This window comes from Atractosteus spatula, chromosome 9 (assembly GCF_055471065.1).
Source record: "Atractosteus spatula isolate fAtrSpa1 chromosome 9, fAtrSpa1.hap1, whole genome shotgun sequence".
Taxonomy (NCBI): domain Eukaryota; kingdom Metazoa; phylum Chordata; class Actinopteri; order Semionotiformes; family Lepisosteidae; genus Atractosteus; species Atractosteus spatula.
In genome coordinates this window covers 1,154,894-1,175,186 of record NC_142714.1, presented here as the reverse complement: position 1 = coordinate 1,175,186, position 20,293 = coordinate 1,154,894, and the positions used below count along the sequence as shown (strand labels likewise).

Below are 20,293 nucleotides of genomic sequence, written 5' to 3'. Positions count from 1 at the left end.
TAGTCCCATCTGGTCACTTTGGTCAGCATCCAGTTATTCAACCTCTTAAAGTTCTACATGTTATGGTAACCGTCCCCCAAACAATACTTTGGGTATTTTTTTTATTAAAATAATGGAAATATTTCTCACAAAAGGAAAAAGAGTTGTGTGTGTTAAAAAAAAAAGATTATCTAGTTCATTTCTTGTTAGCCAACATTTAAGTAAGTAAGTAGGGCAATGAACCGTTGTGATGCCAAATATATATTTTAAAATATATATTTTCTGCTCCAATTATTTAGCAGTGGGTCATACACAGAAATATAATTCTTCTGCGGGTGGCACTCGGCTGAACATCAGCGTCTGCCACCATGAGCAGATTAATTGAAGCATAGCACTGCAAATGAATCACATATGGCTAATATCCTTCTGCTTAACTTCACTCGGAAAGGCCAAAATTACCTTTTGAGAGGCCTACTTTATGACATTTTGCCTTTCCTTTTCTCACAACGAGTCAAGGTCAAAAATTGTGCCTTGTTTTATATACACAGGCTTTAAGGTGTAGCACAATTCACATGTTTAATTTTAATTCCATTTGCAGTTCATCACATCACATTTTAGATTAATTGCTTTGGTCAAAGAAGCAAAGGCTACATCTGTCCTGTCTAAGTGATACGTTTGGAGTAAGAATCCAAGCCAAATAGGACATTAATTTGCATGGAACATGCTTAAGATAGCCAGAGATCTTAGCTTTGCTTAGCTTAGCTTTGCTTAATCAAAGACTGTTCAAATGTGTTTTTAAAGACCTTGGCCAAGGGATCCCCATCTTAAAAGTTAGAAATGGCAGTAGTGCCCTCCAGACAAAAACTGTGGCACAGCAGGCAAGTAAAGTAAAAATTATGCTGTTAATCTCTTTAATATGTCAAACCAATGCTAAGAGCATATCGTACAATTCAAAAATAAATTAGTCCCAGTTTTGCAAGACATAAATTCCAAAGAAAATATTTTTACAGTATGTAAAGTGTAGACTCTTACAGAGTTTTGCTGTATAAAAGCAGCAATGGTTTAGCAGAAGTAATATGGTTTTCAGTTTTCTAAAGGTTTAGTATACCCTATTAGTGCCCCAGGAGCTACTGTACATGCTGGCTGTTGTCCAGACTGACTGATAGGATATAACAAGAAGAACTTGTTTTTATCAATGACTTCTTTATACTATCTGCACATGGGCAGCATGCATATACAGTATGTGCTTGCTGACTAGAGGCTTCAAAGACATGTTCAGACCAGGAGATCCTTGCATCATCAAGGTGTACGGCAAATCCTTGTTACATTTAAGGAATGCTGCTGCTTTTATAGGGAGAAATCTGAGCGCTTTAAACAAGTAGAGATATGTTTCTGTGTGGCAAAGAAAATGGACAACCCACGTTCTCCAGTGTCTGCAAGAATTAATACCCACTCCTTTCATCATTCTTTTGTCTCATGCTCTACCAATCTACTGTATATATTAACAGAATTAAAATAAAAAGGCAAAAATGTGTTTATAGAATCAATTGTTTACATAGCCACCTGAAATCCATTAATTTAATTTTGTTTTTCTCATTACCTGTAGCTAAATATTCACTCACACAGCAAAAGCCAAGTGCTCCACCATTCATTCATTATTCTGCATGGCCTATGTGGAGAGCGGAAATGACCTGGGCTAGCATGGCTCAAGGAAGTCAACCCTTCGATCGATCTTTTTGTGTGTCATATTAATGACTAGATGCATGCATCCTGAAGATAGCTATAGTGTCAATGTCCATTGTATCATCTGGGATTTTCCACTGTAGTCACTTTAGATTATCCAATATTTATTTATTGTTTGCTAGGTGAGCTGCCAGCCGTGCCTCATTTTATTCATCAGCAAAAACTAACAAACAGATGAGGCCTGCCTGCCGTACTGATCAGAAATGTTAATTGACACTTGGCTGTGCTTGTGCACATGCAGCCAGACCGTGAGAATGACTCATACAGCCTCATTATTTCAGTTTTATAGCATGAACAGAAAAACTGAGAATTTACATTTGATTCATTGGCAAAAAGTAAATTCTGATTCTGATGACATTTAACTCATGGAAATTCTGTCTTTGTTAAGGTTATTAAAATTAACTTCATTTGCCATTTACAGGCAAGTCTTCCATTGTTGAGCATTTTAAATATCAAAATGAGAATCAAACTGTAATCTCCTGCTATTGTATAACTAATGAACATTAATATGCTAATTGTGTCTTGGTAAGAGGTCCAAAGTTATTCCATCACTATGAGGAATTATACTGTAAGTTAGTAGCAAACAGAAGCTATAAACCTATTCTGTTTGTTTCAGGTTTCATTGACCCATTATATAAAATACTATAAATAAAAGTATTAAAGAACATTATAGCTCAGATGTGTTTTCAATCTTCAACATCATAGTACATTTCTTTTCTCAATATTTTTTGCTCTCTTGGTTTTTTGGACATAGATGAAAACTTAAAAAATAAAAAATAAAATAAAAACTAAGTATAAAAGGCTTAAATCTAATTAAACTTTTTAAATTCTAGCCAAATCAGGTGGACAATAAAGTAGCTTAATAGTAGAGATGGAGATGGAGATGGAGACTATCAAGCACTTGCTGTGAAATTTGCTATTTGCTGGGTAAAGGATTTGATAAAACAACAACTAGTATTTAACTTTACCACATTTATGATGTCTCTAGCTACACACTTTTAAAGGTTTACAATGATTAAAAAAAACTAAATCTGATTTTGTTTTGGGGTTAGTAAATATGTCAGGAGAGAGTACCAGATCCTCTAAAATGTTGAATGAAGGAAGGGAAAGGAACAAAGCATTTCTGACCAGTGGTGGGCCTAAGATAACAATAATGTGAAAACTGATATTTCACTTTTAAATTCCATTTGTTTTCATTTAATTGTGTTACAAGGTTGATACCATATTAAATGTAACACCTGCAGTCTGATTTCTGTTCATTGCATTGAGCTTTTGTGGGGAAGGAAACTACTGAAAACAGAATAATTAGAGGCTGTGAATGAAACTGTTACAGCATTCAATTCCCAGTGAAAGTTCATTCCTTTTACGTAGATGGAGTCTGTGTCTAAAATCTAAAGTGTAATGTATTTAACAGAAAAAATGGACCGATGTGGTTTTTGGAAGTGGTTAAGGTTATAAAGTATAAATAAATATAATAGTGACTAGACTTCTTGGTACCATGTACAAGTCTGACTGTGATTTGGGAGAAGAACTTGCAGTATCTTTGGGCTCCATACATCATTTTTTTATCTACAGAAGTGTTTTCTGCTGCATATTTTTTCCATAACGTAACACGATTTGAAAAACAGTTGCTTCTCATAAAAACAATGTGTAATACATTGTTGAATACAAGAAAATAAAAAAAAAATCTAAGCAACAGTGCCTAGTAGCTGTTACGGCTTTGGACTTGTAGGAAATGGGTTCAAGTCCTGGGTAGGACAGTGCTGTTGTTTCCTTCAGTAAAGTCCTGTCCATCACATGATCTAGTGACGCCCTGCTGAATCTAGGATTTCCAAGCCATCACTGCACATGACATTTTACTCTCAATTGATCTACTTGGTAAAGGATTAAAAAGGATATTAAATTACTCCCTTACAGTAAAACAAAAGTTTAAGGACCCATTTTCTGTGGTTATGCAATCTTAGCAATCTTAGTTATGCAACCTTTCCAAAGAGAACAGACTATCTTGGTGTACGCAGAACCCTGCCAAATCAAGGACTCCTGATGAGCTGTGTTCTGATAAATTTACAAAGAGTTTAAGGCATCATCCCATGGCTGCCAGCACCACAGCCTCATCAACATGCTGTAGACTTACATAACAAACAGGCCCATATTCACAGATTTGAGGAAGGCCTGTTTCTTTTAACAAACGTATTCTTCATAGGGTGAAACGATTTTCTGAGAGTTTAGACAGCATCTCTGCCCTCTGCAATGCAGTCAAAGCAGTGTTTAATTTTGCTTTTGCCTGAAAAAAGGAAAAACTGTATTTCATGCATAACCTTAAGGGCATGACTTGAGCAACTGTGAAAATACCTGCACATAATTTCAACATTTTCATTATGAATATTCACTTCTAAACACCTGAAGTAGGTACAGTATACAGTATGCTGCAAACTTTATGCCATTACTGTTCTTCAAATTTCGACACATTTAGTAAAGATGCATGATAACCTTCGTCAGTTTTTGAGCATTAGACTGATGATTAAATTTACAAGGTTTGACCAGTCACCCTTTTGTTGACCTGGAGGGACTGCTAGTATGGACCGAACATGTTCCAGGAGGGGATTACAGGGGTTTACTGAGTGAGATGAACCATGAGCTTTACAGAACCTCTTAGATTTTACTCCAGAATCTTCATAACCAAATTCTTAGTTTGAATCAAAATAAGAATAAAAAAAATTGAAATATATGCTATAAAATATCTGACCCTTGAAAATTGGCATAATTGTCAAAAAACGGCAGAGAGATTAAAAAGAAAGGTAACAGCTGTGAGAGTAAGTGAAAACTACTGAGTGTACCTTAATTAAACTCCATCAACTGCACAAGTGTGATATGTTCCTGTATTTCACTCTACACACACAGAGGGCCTTGTAGTCACAACATTGGATTCCTATTGGGGATTGAAGTGTTTTGAGTAGAAGGCAAACAAGTTCTATAAGAATATTCATGTGAAATTCAATATCTTGTTAAAAATATTTTTTCTAAGATATATTTTTATTTTTTCTTCTTTAACTTAAATATAGAGCAAAGCTTATTATTGTGTGCCCTCACAGCCATTTGGTTTATGGGAAATGGATATCAAACTGGTTATGCGGTACCACTATGATAAAAATACACTATACTGTAGTATAATGTGCAGAATATGTGAACTTGCTATCTAACTCTAATGCTAAACTACTCAATTTGTTGCTATGTAATTTAAAAAGTACATTTCTTTATAAAACCAGTAGAAAAATAAAACATAGCCTATGAATTGAAAATAACAACTATAGCTTTTGACATAAATATAGCATTGGGAACTGAACCAGATAAATCTTAATACATGTATGTGTTTTGAAGAAATACCAAATCATGACTCATAATTCAGAGAAAATTATGGCAGGCCTTAATCATAAATTAAAAAAACAAAAAAAAGACTTAATATGACTTTCTCCTCTCCGGAACCCTTTAGAATGGAGAAAACCTCAGTTACAATGAGGGGGTTTGGATTGCTCTCCTTTCCTGTGGTATTATTGCAAACATTGTGAGAACTGCACTCAAGCCTTCATTTCTGCGAGTGTACATTACCTATATATAAAATGAAAGTGCTTGACCCCAGTGTCATAATTTACTGCAAAATCTTACAGTCGCTCTAATGGACCCTTTCCCTAAAAGTGCAGGGCTTAAAGAAATGCCTATATATTATGTCACATTGACTCTGACTTGTCCATTCCATCAAGTGGAAAGCTTGCATTACTGAAACAAATGTTATTAACAAGAGCACTTTTCTTTTCAATGAAAAAGGCACTAATTCTCAACTTCGTGGTGCATTGCAGCATGTCAGTGTGCAGGCATTTAAAAGCAGAGTTTGACTGATACAGGTTTGTAAGAGGTGATTTATGGCTTCTTAATGTGCCCTTTGCATGCTGTGGAGAAATACAGACAACAAGATCATCAAGAGTTAAACTGATGAAGCAAACATTCACAAGCTGCTACAAGAAAAACAAATCACAGCATTTCACAGCTAAGGTTCTTGGTCTCTTAGCACTGACCTGTTTTAACCCTAAATGAAGTAAAACTGTGCTGCATCAAACAGTGGCTCTGTCTCAGCTAAGAACAGTCATACTAGAATTACAACTGTTTATGCGTGAGGACAAAAATGATTTTTTTCTTCAGCTCACTGGTCTAAGTGGTCATGCCGTGGTAATTCAGGTAATTGAATCAATTGGCCTAGGGGATTGTGAAGTACTTTTATGTCTTTGTATTTGTGAGCCCAACCTGTGTTTTAAAACAATCCTTCACAGGTGTTCACATTTCACCTTACCCTGAAATTTCAAGATGTGAAGGACAGGGCATGACTCACTTCTTGCCCTGTACCTGAAGCTTAGCACTAGCACTAGGCAATGAACACGTCTAGATCTTGTTTGGTTTACTTCTAGGGGTCTGGAGAATCAGAACTGAAAAGCAGTCTAAATTATTACTTCAGAGTCCTCTCATTTTTAAGAATTTTGAGACTGCAAATTCAATTTCAGAACTAATACAATGTTTTAATAAAGAACCTTTTTGCTTCGGCTGTAATTGAACCTGTAGTCCTGAGCGCCAACACAAACTGACTCATTCTTTGGAATCCTTTAAATTTGCCATAATAAATCACGGTAGGAAGCAATTGCTAGGAGATCTGCTGAGGGTCTGAAATTCAACTCTCTTTTGTGCAGGATGTGGGGCGCCCTCAAAGCAGGCTCTTCCTCTGCGCATTTTTGTACCATTTAATCCTGACTCCAACCAGCTGAACAAATGGGAAAATGTTACCACTTATTTAGCTGTCTGTGGAACAGGAGATGAAAGGCTTCAATTGGAGTTGCTTTCACTGTATTTTATATAGAACAAATTGACATTGCTTTTCTTATTCTTGCTTATTTCTTATTTTGTTCAATAGACATTTCAGTTGCAAAATACAGTTTTGTATTTGTGTGATTGCTGCTAAAGTTTCAACAGACTGTGGTGTATGATCTAACCAAGATGCAGGGTTTGACATTCTTTAAAGCCTGTGCTGTTAGCAGAACAAACTGAAACAGAACAGAAGTATGTGCCAAAAGTAGCCAGACAAAGCAGTATTAGCTGTATCCACAAACAACGTTACCACAACTGCTAATGTTGACAAAATACAGGCACTTCAAAATACAGAAACCAGAGAAGATGTAGGTGGTTTGGTATTTCTGTCCGTTGCAATACAGTTTAGAAACTCTCAAGTGTTGGCCTTTCCTACTGTATATATTATAACAGAGGTTGAGTTTTACCAGGTTGTTCCTTTTCATATTTTGTTCGTCTACATTACTGAGCATTTTCAAATATACATTTAGGAAATTGACCTACTTATATAGAACCTGATTTCTACATTAGGACCAGAAAGCATCGCATAAAATGATCTCTTTTCTGTATATTAATAAGAATGTGTTATGTGTGCAGAGCGGCCCTCTCTCTAAGTGCTGAAAGAGACAGAAGTGGCACGAGCATCTGGAGAGGTGTTGGTGAGGTGAGTCTTGTTAACACACGAACAAGCAGCACAACAACTCAGCAGTTGGAAGAACAAACAAGAGTTTCAAAACATGTACTCATTGCAGGTCTCATTGGGGCAAAACCATGAGGCTGTCAGCATAAATTATCTGTGCAGGGTGATAGTGAGAACATTTCTACTTGTTGCTGCTTTGCCTTCTGCTATTAAATACTATCCTATCACCTGTGTTATTAACTTCAATCTTTTTATACATTTCAATTACTGTATATTGCAGGTCTTGAATATGACTTTAAAAACAATGCCAAGCGTAGAGGTCAATACTGTTTTACTGTTATCTGCTTTGGAGCTTGCAATTAAAAATGTCAGAGAACAGATTCTCTACTTTTTACTATGTTTACATTGTACCATGCAAAATTCCTTTCAAACGTATCCCAAAAAATATGCAGAAAGAAGACGATCTGGTCTGTAAGTGTGTTAATTCCACCCTGTAGAGTATCTGTGTATGTGTTCATGTGCATGTGCACAATGCTTTTAAATGATCAATTACAACCCAGAAGTACAGTAATTCCAGAGGTCCTTTGGTTATTGACTTATTTAAACAAGATTCTTTTCCATCAATTGCTCATTCAAATAACCAAACTGGAGTCAAATCCTGTTGACTTCAGAGGTTTCAAACGGAATCGGCGCTGTGAGGAAGCATTTTAAGACAGTTTATTTTTCCTTCTCAAGAAACTCATTGTAGCTAATGGTCTCCAGCAAACATGCAGCTGGTATTAAGGGCAAAAGAACACAGGAGAAGAGGCTGTACTGGTCAGAAGTCTCCAACTACAGAGTATCTACTGAACAACATTATGTATCACTTTAGCATGTAAACAAGCACATGCACCTAAATGTTATTACTACATGTATGTTTTTAAAACATACGTAAAACATAAAAATATGTTCTTTGCAGTGCCTATAATTTTGAGGATTGAAATTTGAAAGTCTGGCATTAAAGTATGCTGCACGTTAAATAATCAAAGAGATATAGAATTGAAAGCATATGAGAAGAGTAAGTGTGAGAATCACACGCAGGAAGTGAGAGAAAAGGAACAGAGACAATAGGAGGCTTAATATCTAATGAATAGAAGAAAATCCGCTATTTCAGAACTGGATTCATGTTAAATTAGTTGATTGTGACATCTGCAGTAAACAGAATTCCCATACACCACACCTACTGGCAGGACACGTGTGTAGAGAGACTGGTTTCTTGGCTACAAAATTAAAGGCAGAATACATATTACAATTTCCAACAATACATTTTCTATAGTTCCTATTAAAATTAACATAGATTAAGCTAGGTAATATATTTTTCTAGCCAAAAAACACATTCTTCAATAATAGCAACTGTTTACCACATTAGATTAGTTTCTAAATATTATTCTCCTGACAAGTTAAAAAAACCTAAAGATTTTTTCATAACCCATACAGTTGTTCAGGCTTTAACATATTGTTAAACACAATGTAATTTTGGCTACTTTACCATTTACATTCTTTTATTTCCTAATAAAAGAAAAATAATAATTTACTATGAAATGTGTACAATGGTTAGTCTAAGTAGATGGTAGCTAGATAGATATTTAGTTGTTTTTTGAAATAATTAAGGTTTCAGATAATAAACAACAAAAGCTTTATCTCCATTAGAATACTATATATTTTTACCACGGCATGCTTTGCAGTTCTTAAAAAAATCTTGGAAATCCAAAAGCAGATTCAGGAAGGTGTTCCTTTTCTAAAAACACAGAAGAAAAAATGCTCCAAACTTTTCTTTTTTCCCTCACCAAAATTGAAAATCAATTTCAGTCAGAAAAGACTTTCACAGTTAATCTGAGCCTCCACCACACTGCCATGTAACTGGGATAAATGCCTACTGAAAGTGCAACTAAAGCTCCAGAACTCATACAGTAGTTGTACCCTACAGCAAGCATTTTAATTTTGTTTAATAAAACACAGTCTATAGTATATATTACCCATGTCTTTATAAAATTGTTTACTCTTATTTTTGTGTTTAACTAGGATATGAAAGAAACAGTAGAATAAAGCCAAAAAGATTGTACTGCATTATCAAATCTTTGACCTTAAAAGGATTACACTGTAGTTTAGGGTTCAGAAAATAATACTTTAGAACTGAATAATAAGACAGATTTCAATATATTTATAAGGTTATAGAAACAGCCTTCTGCAGATAGACCAGTGATAGCCCAGTGTTACAAACATCCAATCAATATACTGTACAGTAGAGGTATTTTCTTTTATTGCTACGTCACTCTGCTACTGCTTTATTCAATTCAATTCAATTCAACTTTATTGTCATTAAACTTACACAGGTGCATAGTATAATGAAAAGTGTTTCTCATTAGTCACTCAGGTGCAGTATATAAATAGGACAGAAGATAAGACAATAGACAGTAACACAATAGCAATAACAGTAACATATAATAACATAACATAAATAACGTAATCAAAACGGTGCTAAAATACATTTTATTAATGTATTTCATAAAATATTTATAAATTATATTTGCAACCCCTAATATGAAGTGTTATTACAAAATACAGTTGTTGTAATTGTCATGACCACTAACCGGCCCAGACCAACTCCGAAGAGGTCTAATCAGTCCCAGCAGCTGGGGGATAATTACAAACGCCGCCGCACGTGTTAATTCTCTTCAGACGTCTTACCGTGCGGCAGGCTGCATTATTTAAGCCGCCCTTACCCGCAATACACTGCTCAGTATTGAGTTCTCCACCTGTGGCTCTACCTAGCGTTACTTCCCTTTGCTTTATCGGATTTTCTGACCTCTTCGTTTTGCCTTCGGACTTTGCTTCTCGTCTCGCCCCGTGGATTGTTTACTACCCGTAACTATTTTCTGGTATCGACCCTGTTGCTCTTGTTCCGACCTCGTACCTGTCTCTCGTTCTGGATTGTTCGCCACCAGTGCCTTTTACGGATCTCGACCTACCTTTCGCCTTCAGATAACGACCCAGCTCCTGGATAGCTCCGTCCGCCTACTCACCGCCCCAGGAATCCGGCATCTGCATCGGATCCTTTTTTCATCGCAACCCAGTCTCGTTACAGAATACCGAGCCACAGTATGGATCCCGCGGATGCGCAAGCTCTTCGCTCCCTCCTCCATCAGCACTCCCAAGCTCTATCCCAGTTACAGCAGTCTGTTCAACTTCTTACCAATCACGTTGCCTGGCTTTCGTCCCCCCCGGTGCCCCCGGCACCTTCAACAGCTCCTCCTGCAGTTTCTTCCGCACAAGCCGCGGCCCCGCCCACCCCCCCTTCAACCTTACCGTTTGTTCTTCCTGAAAAATATGACGGTAATCCTTCTGGTTGCAGAGGCTTCATTACTCAGTGTTACCTCTCTTTTCATCTGCATCCGGAGCGTTTTCCTACATCACATGAACAGATTGGTTTTGCGTTCTCCCTGTTGACAGGCAAGGCTTTAGACTGGGCTTCCGTTTTTTTTACCAGAGCCGATTCACAACCTATGGATTTCAACGGCTTTGCGGAGCGTCTTCAGGCACGTTTTTCGCAGAACAGTCTGGACTTGGTTCACCTTCGGCTCTCGGCTATTCAACAGGGTGATAGACCTCTACAGGATTATGTGGAGGAATTTCAGTCTCTTGCCACAGAGTCCGCCTGGAACCCAGAGGCGCTTGTTTGCCTTTTCTGTAAGGGTTTGTCAGAGGAGTTGAAGGATCACTTGGTGTTCATGCCAATCAACTCTCATTCCCTGGAAGCAGCAATCTCCCAGGTCCTGGAATTGGACACCCGCATCAGAATCCGGAAAGCAGACAGACCCACTGGAAGCAGACATGGCCCTCCCGAGGCATCGCTTCCTGCTTTGCCAGCTCTGCCACATGCTCCTCTTTCCCTTCAAGAAAAGGAAAGGCGCCGCCGAGAGGGACGATGTTTGTACTGTGCTTCTCCTAACCATCGGCTCGCTACTTGTCCTTCAAGACCACCGTCTGCACCTCGTGCTCTACCGCAGCTTTCAGCTAAGGTCAGCAGTGCTGTTTTTTCCCCTGCCTCTTCGGGCACTCTGTTTCCGGCGGAATTGTCTTGGTCTGATACTCATCTTCCCCTGTCGATTTTTGTTGATTCAGGTGCAGAAGGATCATTCATAGACGCTTCCTTCGTCCACCGATGGAATATCCCCGTGGTCTCTGTGTCACCCCCTGTCAGCATTCTAGCCTTAGATGGTTCTCCACTCACCCCTGCTCAGGTTTCCCTGCAAACCATCCCGCTCTCTCTCAGGGTTGGGGCCACGCATACTGAAGATATTTCATTTCTTCTCCTGGACTCGCCTGCCTACCCGCTGATCCTGGGCCTTCCCTGGCTCAGGAAACACGACCCTCACATCTCCTGGGCCAAGAATGAGATCATTGCCTGGAGTCATGCTTGCCATGCCAATTGTTGTCGTCTCCCTGTTAAGGTCTCCGCCGCTATCCTCCCTGTGGATGCTCCACCTTCCATTCCACCTCAATACGTTCACCTGAAACAGGCATTCGATAAACAACAGGCTCTCTTGCTTCCCCCTCACCGAACTTACGACTGTGCCATCGATCTATTGCCAGGATCACTCCCCCCCAAGGGTCGCATTTACCCTTTAACCCTGAAGGAGAATCAGGCCTTACAAGACTACATTAAGGAAGCCCTGGACTCAGGTTTTATTCGCCCCTCCTCTTCTCCTGCCTGTGCCGGTTTCTTTTTTATTGAAAAGAACGATGGTTCGTTGCGCCCATGCATTGACTACAGAGGGTTGAACTCCATCACAATTAAACATCGCTACCCTCTGCCTCTAATTCCAGCGGCTTTGGAGTCCTTACGTGGAGCCACCATCTTTTCAAAACTGGATTTACGTGGGGCTTATAATCTTATCAGGATTCGGGAGGGGGATGAATGGAAGACGGCCTTTATGACTACGCATGGGCACTATGAATACCAAGTCATGCCCTTTGGCCTTGTCAATGCTCCGGCTGTCTTCCAGTCTTTTATGAATGATATTTTTAGGGACATTATTGGTAGCTTTGTCCTGGTATATCTCGATGACATTTTGATTTTTTCTGCTGACCCTCAGGATCATGTCCGCCATGTACAGGAGGTCTTGTCAAGATTGATTGACAATAGGCTCTATGCTAAGCTGGAAAAATGTGTGTTCCATGTCTCCAAGATCCATTTCCTCGGTTACAGTATCTCTCCTCTGGGTGTGGCAATGGACTCATCTAAGGTAGCAGCCATTAATGACTGGCCAGTCCCGCGCAATCTAAAGCAGATCCAGCGTTTTCTGGGTTTTGCTAACTTTTATAGGCGGTTCATTAGGAATTTTAGTTCAGTTGTTGCACCCATCTCTGCTCTAACTCGCAACCGACCTGGCCGAGGTAAGTGGAACCCAGAGGCGGACAAGGCATTTCTACGCTTAAAGCACCTCTTCAGCACTGCTCCTCTTCTCCGTCACCCGGATCCCTCCCGGCCCTTTGTAGTGAAAGTGGATGCCTCTGCCTATGGGGTTGGGGCAGTCCTCTCCCAGCGTCAGGAAGAAGGACAGGTTCTACATCCATGTGCCTTCTTCTCCAAGAAGCTCTCTCCTGCCGAAGTGAATTATGACGTGGGTAATCGCGAGCTCCTTGCAATCAAGCTGGCCCTTGAGGAATGGAGGCACTGGCTGGAGGGGGCTCAGCATCCTTTCGTTATAATCACGGACCACAAGAACTTGGCCTACATTCAATCGGCTAAACGCCTCAATTCTCGTCAAGCTCGCTGGTCTTTGTTCTTCTCGCGCTTCAACTTCATGATCACCTATACCCCTGGATCTAAGAATGGTAGGGCGGATGCACTTTCCCGGCTTCACGACCCCCCGGATCTGGATTATGCACCCGAACCAATAATTTCAACTGACCGTGTCGTGGCAGCAGTTCGTTGCTCGATTGAGGATCAAGTCAGGCGGGCCCTGGACAAGACTACCATCCCTCTCCGTTGCCCCGTGGACAAATTATTTGTGGTGGATAATTTACGTTCGGCGGTTTTACAGTGGAGTCATGACTCACGGTTCGCAGGCCACCCTGGGGTCAAACGTACTTTGGATCTCCTGAGTAAGGACTTCTGGTGGCCTACCATGAGGGCGGATGTAGCAGAATATATTCGAGCATGTCCTACCTGTGCCAGAACCAAGACCCCGCGTGCCAGGAAGATGGGTCTCTTGCACCCCCTCCCGGTCCCCTACCGCCCTTGGTCTCACATAGGGGTGGATTTCATCACGGATCTCCCCAGCAGTCAAGGTAATACGGTTATCATGGTGGTCTCTGATCGATTTTCCAAATCAGCCCATTTTGTTCCGCTTCCAGCCTTACCCACAGCCCAGGAGATGGCAATGTTGTTCGTCCAGCACATATTTCGTCTACATGGTTTGCCCAAGGATGTGGTCTCAGACAGAGGTCCCCAGTTTGTCTCGGCCTTTTGGAAAGCTTTTTGTCAAGCCCTGGGCACTCATGTGTCCTTAACGTCGGGATATCACCCTGAAGCCAACGGGCAGGTGGAGAGAACTAATCAAACGCTCCTGGCTTTCCTTAGAGCCTTCACTTCATCTTCCCAAGATGATTGGTCATCTTTACTTCCTTGGGCAGAGTACGCTCATAACTCCCTTACGTCCTCCTCCACAGGGCTCTCTCCCTTCCTTTGCTCCTTAGGCTACCAACCTTCCCTCATCTCTGACGCCCCTCTGGTTACGACAATTCCTTCTCTGAGACAGTACTTCTCGAAGTTAAGGAGGCTCTGGAAGGTGGCTAGAACATCTCTTCTCAAGTCAACTCAGCGCCAGGCCGCTTTTGCCAACAGACGTCGTAGACCTGCCCCTCGGTTCAGGAAGGGTCAGTTCGTCTGGCTGGCCACCAAGAATTTACCCTTGCGCCTATCCTCCAAGAAGCTAGGTCCCAAGTATATAGGTCCTTTCCGGATCCTCTCTCGAATTACACCGGTCACCTACCGACTAGCGCTCCCCCCCACTTTCAGAATCCATTCTGCCTTCCACGTCTCTCTGTTGAAACCATTTCACCGTTCACCCCTGGTGGCCCCTCCTGCTCGTCCACCACCTCCTCGTACTATTCAGGGGCGTCCGGCGTATACAGTTAATAAGATCCTGGATTCAAGATGGCACCGTAATACCATGCAGTATCTTGTGGATTGGGAAGGGTATGGACCGGAGGACCGATCTTGGGTTCCGGAGGGGGATATTCTCGACCCAGCTCTCATCACCAACTTTCATCGCAATTTTCCCCTGCGACCATCTCGGGCGTCGGGAGCCGCCCGTGAAGGGGGGGGTACTGTCATGACCACTAACCGGCCCAGACCAACTCCGAAGAGGTCTAATCAGTCCCAGCAGCTGGGGGATAATTACAAACGCCGCCGCACGTGTTAATTCTCTTCAGACGTCTTACCGTGCGGCAGGCTGCATTATTTAAGCCGCCCTTACCCGCAATACACTGCTCGGTATTGAGTTCTCCACCTGTGGCTCTACCTAGCGTTACTTCCCTTTGCTTTATCGGATTTTCTGACCTCTTCGTTTTGCCTTCGGACTTTGCTTCTCGTCTCGCCCCGTGGATTGTTTACTACCCGTAACTATTTTCTGGTATCGACCCTGTTGCTCTTGTTCCGACCTCGTACCTGTCTCTCGTTCTGGATTGTTCGCCACCAGTGCCTTTTACGGATCTCGACCTACCTTTCGCCTTCAGATAACGACCCAGCTCCTGGATAGCTCCGTCCGCCTACTCACCGCCCCAGGAATCCGGCATCTGCATCGGATCCTTTTTTCATCGCAACCCAGTCTCGTTACAGTAATTTATTTGTATAGACACTATCCAGATATTAAACAACTAGATATTCTTATGAAACGATTATTGCACATTAAACTTCACTACAGAGATGCCCCTGAATTGACATCAGGCTGACTGAATCTTAAGAACCTAATGCTGCATTTCAATTATGAGCTGCCCAAAGCAGTCCATTCTATTAGCTTATGGATGATGGTTTATTCCAGACAAATTCTGCATTCTGTAAGGTGACTGGTTACACGTCAGAGGATTACATGAAAAATAATTAACCTCCAAAAAGAAACATTCTAGAAAGCTCTCTTTCTATACAATACTGTACATGCAGTCATTATGTATTACTCTTTTGGAAATTTATGATGACTTGGAAAAGGTACTATATAAAGCCTTAATACAAACCTTACCGAGGGCTTGTTAGACTATTGGAATGTGCACTCTATTTCTAACTTTAGATGCCTTTTAATAGTCATTACTGTCATTACTATTACTAGTCATTACTTGATAGTCAACAAGTAACATGCTGAACAAAATCATTTGTCAGATACTGTCTTGATCCTACCGTATAAGTTTAGCTGTATCCTTCTTGAGTTCTATAAAAAAGTAGTTAGCAAACAACACTCACAACGTTCTTGTCGTTTCAAATTTGTTGTCTTTTTCTATTCCCTAACAAAATGTTATGTGAAATGTGAAAAAAATGGCCAAATAACAAAAGGCCCATGCCATTAAAATATATAGAAATAACAATATCACCCTGCAACTCATAACTGGCAACCCACTGAAGAACCCACTGTTGTACTCCCCACTGATATCTGGTGTGTGGGGAGCATACTGGTGCACTCTGGCTGCCGTCACTTGTGGTGGTGGAGGGGAGTCCCTATTATCTGTAAAGCAATTTGATTTGAGTATCCAGAAAAGCTCTTTATAAGTGTAAGGAATTATTATTGTTATAATGAATAATAGTGGGGATACATGTATCGAACTTTCACCAGCTCTCACTGATATGGAATAATTAACTCTCACTTACTGGTTCCCAGCCTTTCACTTGTTTACCATGGCCATCAAAATATTGTCTATTCTCTGGTATATGATAGTGGACAGCACACATAAGAAGCTCGAAAAGGAAACTTATTTGCTTCTTTGACTGCACTAAGCCCTTTGCTCCAGCATTGCTTTACACTGCTTTATCTTCTCATTCAGTGGCTGACTTCTTCAGATCTACTTCAATGGGACTAATACCATAGATCTCACACTATATATTTCAATATAAACTCAGTACTCTCACAGTCACATGTACAAGAGACAGACAGCTATAAAAAACTAGCACACCAGAAGATCAACTGTAAACATGCTCATTAAATGAATACAGCACCACTAGACAGCTCCAGGTAGGAACTGTGCCTGACCCTCTCTGTCCCAGATGCTCCCAGTGTTTTGGACAGACTCCGCATTGGAGAGATTCTGGTTTCTTGTAGGTAGTACACTTCTGGTTGTAACAGATGAGCATGTTTTAAATCCGCAACATGTATTCACATAGGCCCATAACCTTATTTATTCTTTTTCTCCTTTCTGTTCATTTCAGGCTTGTTCCTTTCTTTTTTTCCCATTTCTGTTTCTGATTTGTATCTGTGTATTGTAATTCAATATCTTACCCACAGTTTGCTGACAAAATAGTGGAGATAGCAGAAACGGATCCCATATTAAAAGAAAAAATTATGATAAACTTGGCCAGCAAGCAACTTGGCAGAATTTTAAAAGCAGAGGAGGCCTCTCGTCCTTCACTGTTCGTTTTCACCCAAGCACTGTGGCAGTCTGGATCCAGTTGCGTAGGAAGTTAATATTTCTGCGTAAAGAATGGTGACGAACGAGAGGCCATTCAGCCTTTGCAGCTCAACAGTGGGTAGCTTGTTGTACAGCTTATGAAAAGCTCTTATACAAATGTATTGAGACCATTGATAAATAAAGCCTGAAGTGGTATATAATTGAATTATTTGTTAGTTATATTACAGTGCATTCCACTCCAAACTTAACAGGACATTTGAAAACACCATGATGTACTGTATGTAGAATGTGAAGAGCCACTGAATAAATATACTCTCCTAGCCTTTTCCGTATTTGCCCCATATTCTGTATTTTTCATTTTATTTCAATGTGCACTAGTTTCTGTCATTTACAAGGGGTGAAAGGACTGCAGCTGAGTGTAAATTAATTCTGAGTTGAATCTGAAAAAACTAAAATAAAACATGTCATCAGAAAATAAGCAAAACTTAAAACAGTGATAGGGATTTATACAGTATTTTACTGCATACATTCCAGGAGTTCAATATGTGTACAGCATAAATTACATAAATAACAGTATTCCCACTGGAGCAAATAAAACAAAGTATAAAAAAATCATCTGAAGTTTTACATGAAAAAGGACATTTTTAAGCCATAAATATTTTAATATGCACGATATAAAGTCTATCCATTTTTAAACTGGTCCAGGTACAGAAGTCCTACTGTACAGTATGTCCCGCTACTGAGCTTTCCAAAAGCAACAGGAAAGGAAGGACAGGGAGAAATGAGGCTTACTATAAGACTATTGTAATTATTATTTCCCCTTCGCCCTAATAATTAGGTACAGTACTTCTTATTTAAAACCGAATGGTTCCTTTAGGATGATTTCGTTTAGCCGCAACAATATAAAAACGGTGCAAATCGATTTGTCCTGTATAGTGGCTGCAGTTCGTCAGACGGACTTCCCCCTCTGTCGATATTTTTATAACCCTTTTTTCCCTAACTTATGTCACTTACAGTAGGTGCTGAGACAGAAAAGTCTAAAAAGGTGAAGGACAGTGACCTGTTTATTTCTTCTGCTTTTAACATGGTCTAACCTAAAGTTTAGAAAAGTAAAGTAAGAAAAAAGAAACAGCACAGAAACTTCAGCACGATGGTGCACTATCCAGCCTGGGTGCGAATTTGGCAACCAGAAGCATGTCCCATTATTTCCGTGAAAAAATGAGAAATAGCAGCCTAATTGTTAATGTAACTCAACCATGCCTGAAATAAAACACCACTGGAACATGCCACAACCTGTTCTCTGTTAAATTGTGCTACACTGTGTCCTTCCTGCATATTTCAGTCGTGCCTCCAGGCTGAGTCCTACTTTGGACTGTTTCCTATTCCAGGAAAACAGCTACAGCATGTTGCCCGATGTTGCGCGATCTTCTATGAGACCAAGATAAATCCCAGCGTCTGGGCCGTGAAGTAGGCTGTACAGACAATGAACTAATCGCGTCCATTGTCTGTAACACATGTGTCTAGCGAAAGCACAACTGCAGCTGTACTGTTATTTTTGTCTGCCACTTGTCAGCTTCCACCAGTGTTAAATATGTTACTTTCCGCACTTGTGTCATATAGACAGATTTACAAATACAGCACAAATTAGTATAGACTTTTGATGGGCTATTTTCTAAAACTGTACTTTATTTCACATGAAATGTATGTTCCGTGCAGACCGTTAGAGTGTGTGTACAAAGTATACCTCTTGCGTAATTAAATATTTTTAGCATAACTAAAGTAAGCTGTAAGGGGGAAGTGTTTTTTATTTTATTTTGAGATACAACAAAGAAAAATAATACCTATTGTATATTTAATCTATAAAAGTAATATCTATTTTTCATAATGACATTTCTAATATCAAAATCAACCATAAGGGACTGTTAGGGCAATTTGTGGGTTCACCTTGATCCATACTGTATGTAATAATGAATACGAATTTTGAATAATAACAGGCATCTGAAGTGAAAAACATCAAATAAAATCGATTTTGTCACTTGTGATGTTAGAAAAGGTATTATTTTGAACTAAATGTTTCTGACAAAGATGCTAAAAAGTAATCCGTTTCTGTCTTGGTCAACAGTTTGCCTTCACCAGTAGCAACCTTTCAGTCGTTTCCAAAGCAGCTAGAGAGTTCTGTAAAAATATACTGATTCCTGCACCATCTCTTAGGACACTGTAGAATTATACAATTACATTTTCTGGATTTGAACACAAAAATCATAACATAACCTAGTATTAAAAAGCACTTCAAATCCATTAAATTCTTGGAGCCTTCGGTAAATAATATATGTGGTTAAAAACACAGGCAATGAAACGTCTGTTTTCTTTTCAGAAATACATGGCTCAATTCCATCTTCTAACATACTGTTATGAAATGATTTGGGGAAATTGTTTAAAAATAGCAGGAAAAGAGACAAGATCATCCTGGCATTTTTACACATTCAGTCTTGGAGTTTATGTATGGATACATGTCTTGGAAAAACATGACAACCCTTCAATAATTCATAACTGCATATCAAGTTATTCCAGGACACCTGTCAATTAAGCTTTCAGTAGTGTTTCCTCACTAGTCAAGTTGCTTCTTGATATCTGTGTCTGCGATAGGTACAGTACCTTTCCCAAGCTTTTTTTTTGTTTGTACTGTTGTTTAGTTAAAATCTTTATTATTATACTGCTGTGTTTTCTGCTGTTGTCAGTAAAAGAGTTAATTGCATGGTTGAGTTCTCTGTGTTGGAAAGTCATTTCCCCATTTCCACTTTCTTATCACATGCCTTTGACCGGCTAATTACAAGAGAAGCACTTACCTTAAAGAGGCAGCTGGGAAAAATGAGATTAGTAAACTGATCCCAGTGCATGAACTCCCAGTGTTATGAGGGAATCCTGGGGCTGCTCTTCAATCGAAGGTGAACAACTTGTTAACTTTTACAGCAACTGGAGCTCAGCTGAGCAGTGCCTGTACTGCTTAATGTCTGCAGACGCCTCCTCAGTGAGATCAACACCTCACTGTGTTCTCGGTCTCTGTGGTGTAATTTAACCCTTCCTGCTCAGTCAGACCTGCAGTTCTAGCAGGAGTCTTTTTTGAGACTTCTAATGATGAGCTCACAGGTGGAATCAGGTTACAGAGGCCAATAGCTGTCAGGCATGTTCATGAGCATTAAAGAACAAAGGGAAGAACAGCAGGACAGATTCAGAGCTGAGCATGCAAACAGAAATAAAAATCACTCATAAAGACAGCTGCAACAGGGGATAAAGGGTTACACTTCAGGATTTATACAAATATTAAGGCACTGCAAAATCTGAAATTAAAACAAGTCAAACACTTTGAATATCTTTATCCAATTTTGC

General features: G+C 39.9%; 1 protein-coding gene across 1 annotated transcript in view; it reads right to left on the bottom strand.

Annotated features, from left to right (window-relative positions):
• The window catches only part of LOC148827916 (leucine-rich repeat transmembrane protein FLRT2), a 40,337-nt gene extending 20,548 nt beyond the window's left edge, over positions 1–19,789 (bottom strand). Inside the window, exon 1 of the mRNA XM_088925536.1 lies at positions 19,753–19,789. The gene's annotated coding sequence lies outside the window, so the exon portion shown is untranslated. The remainder of the gene's footprint in view (positions 1–19,752) is intronic.
• Positions 19,790–20,293: the final 504 nt, after the last annotated feature.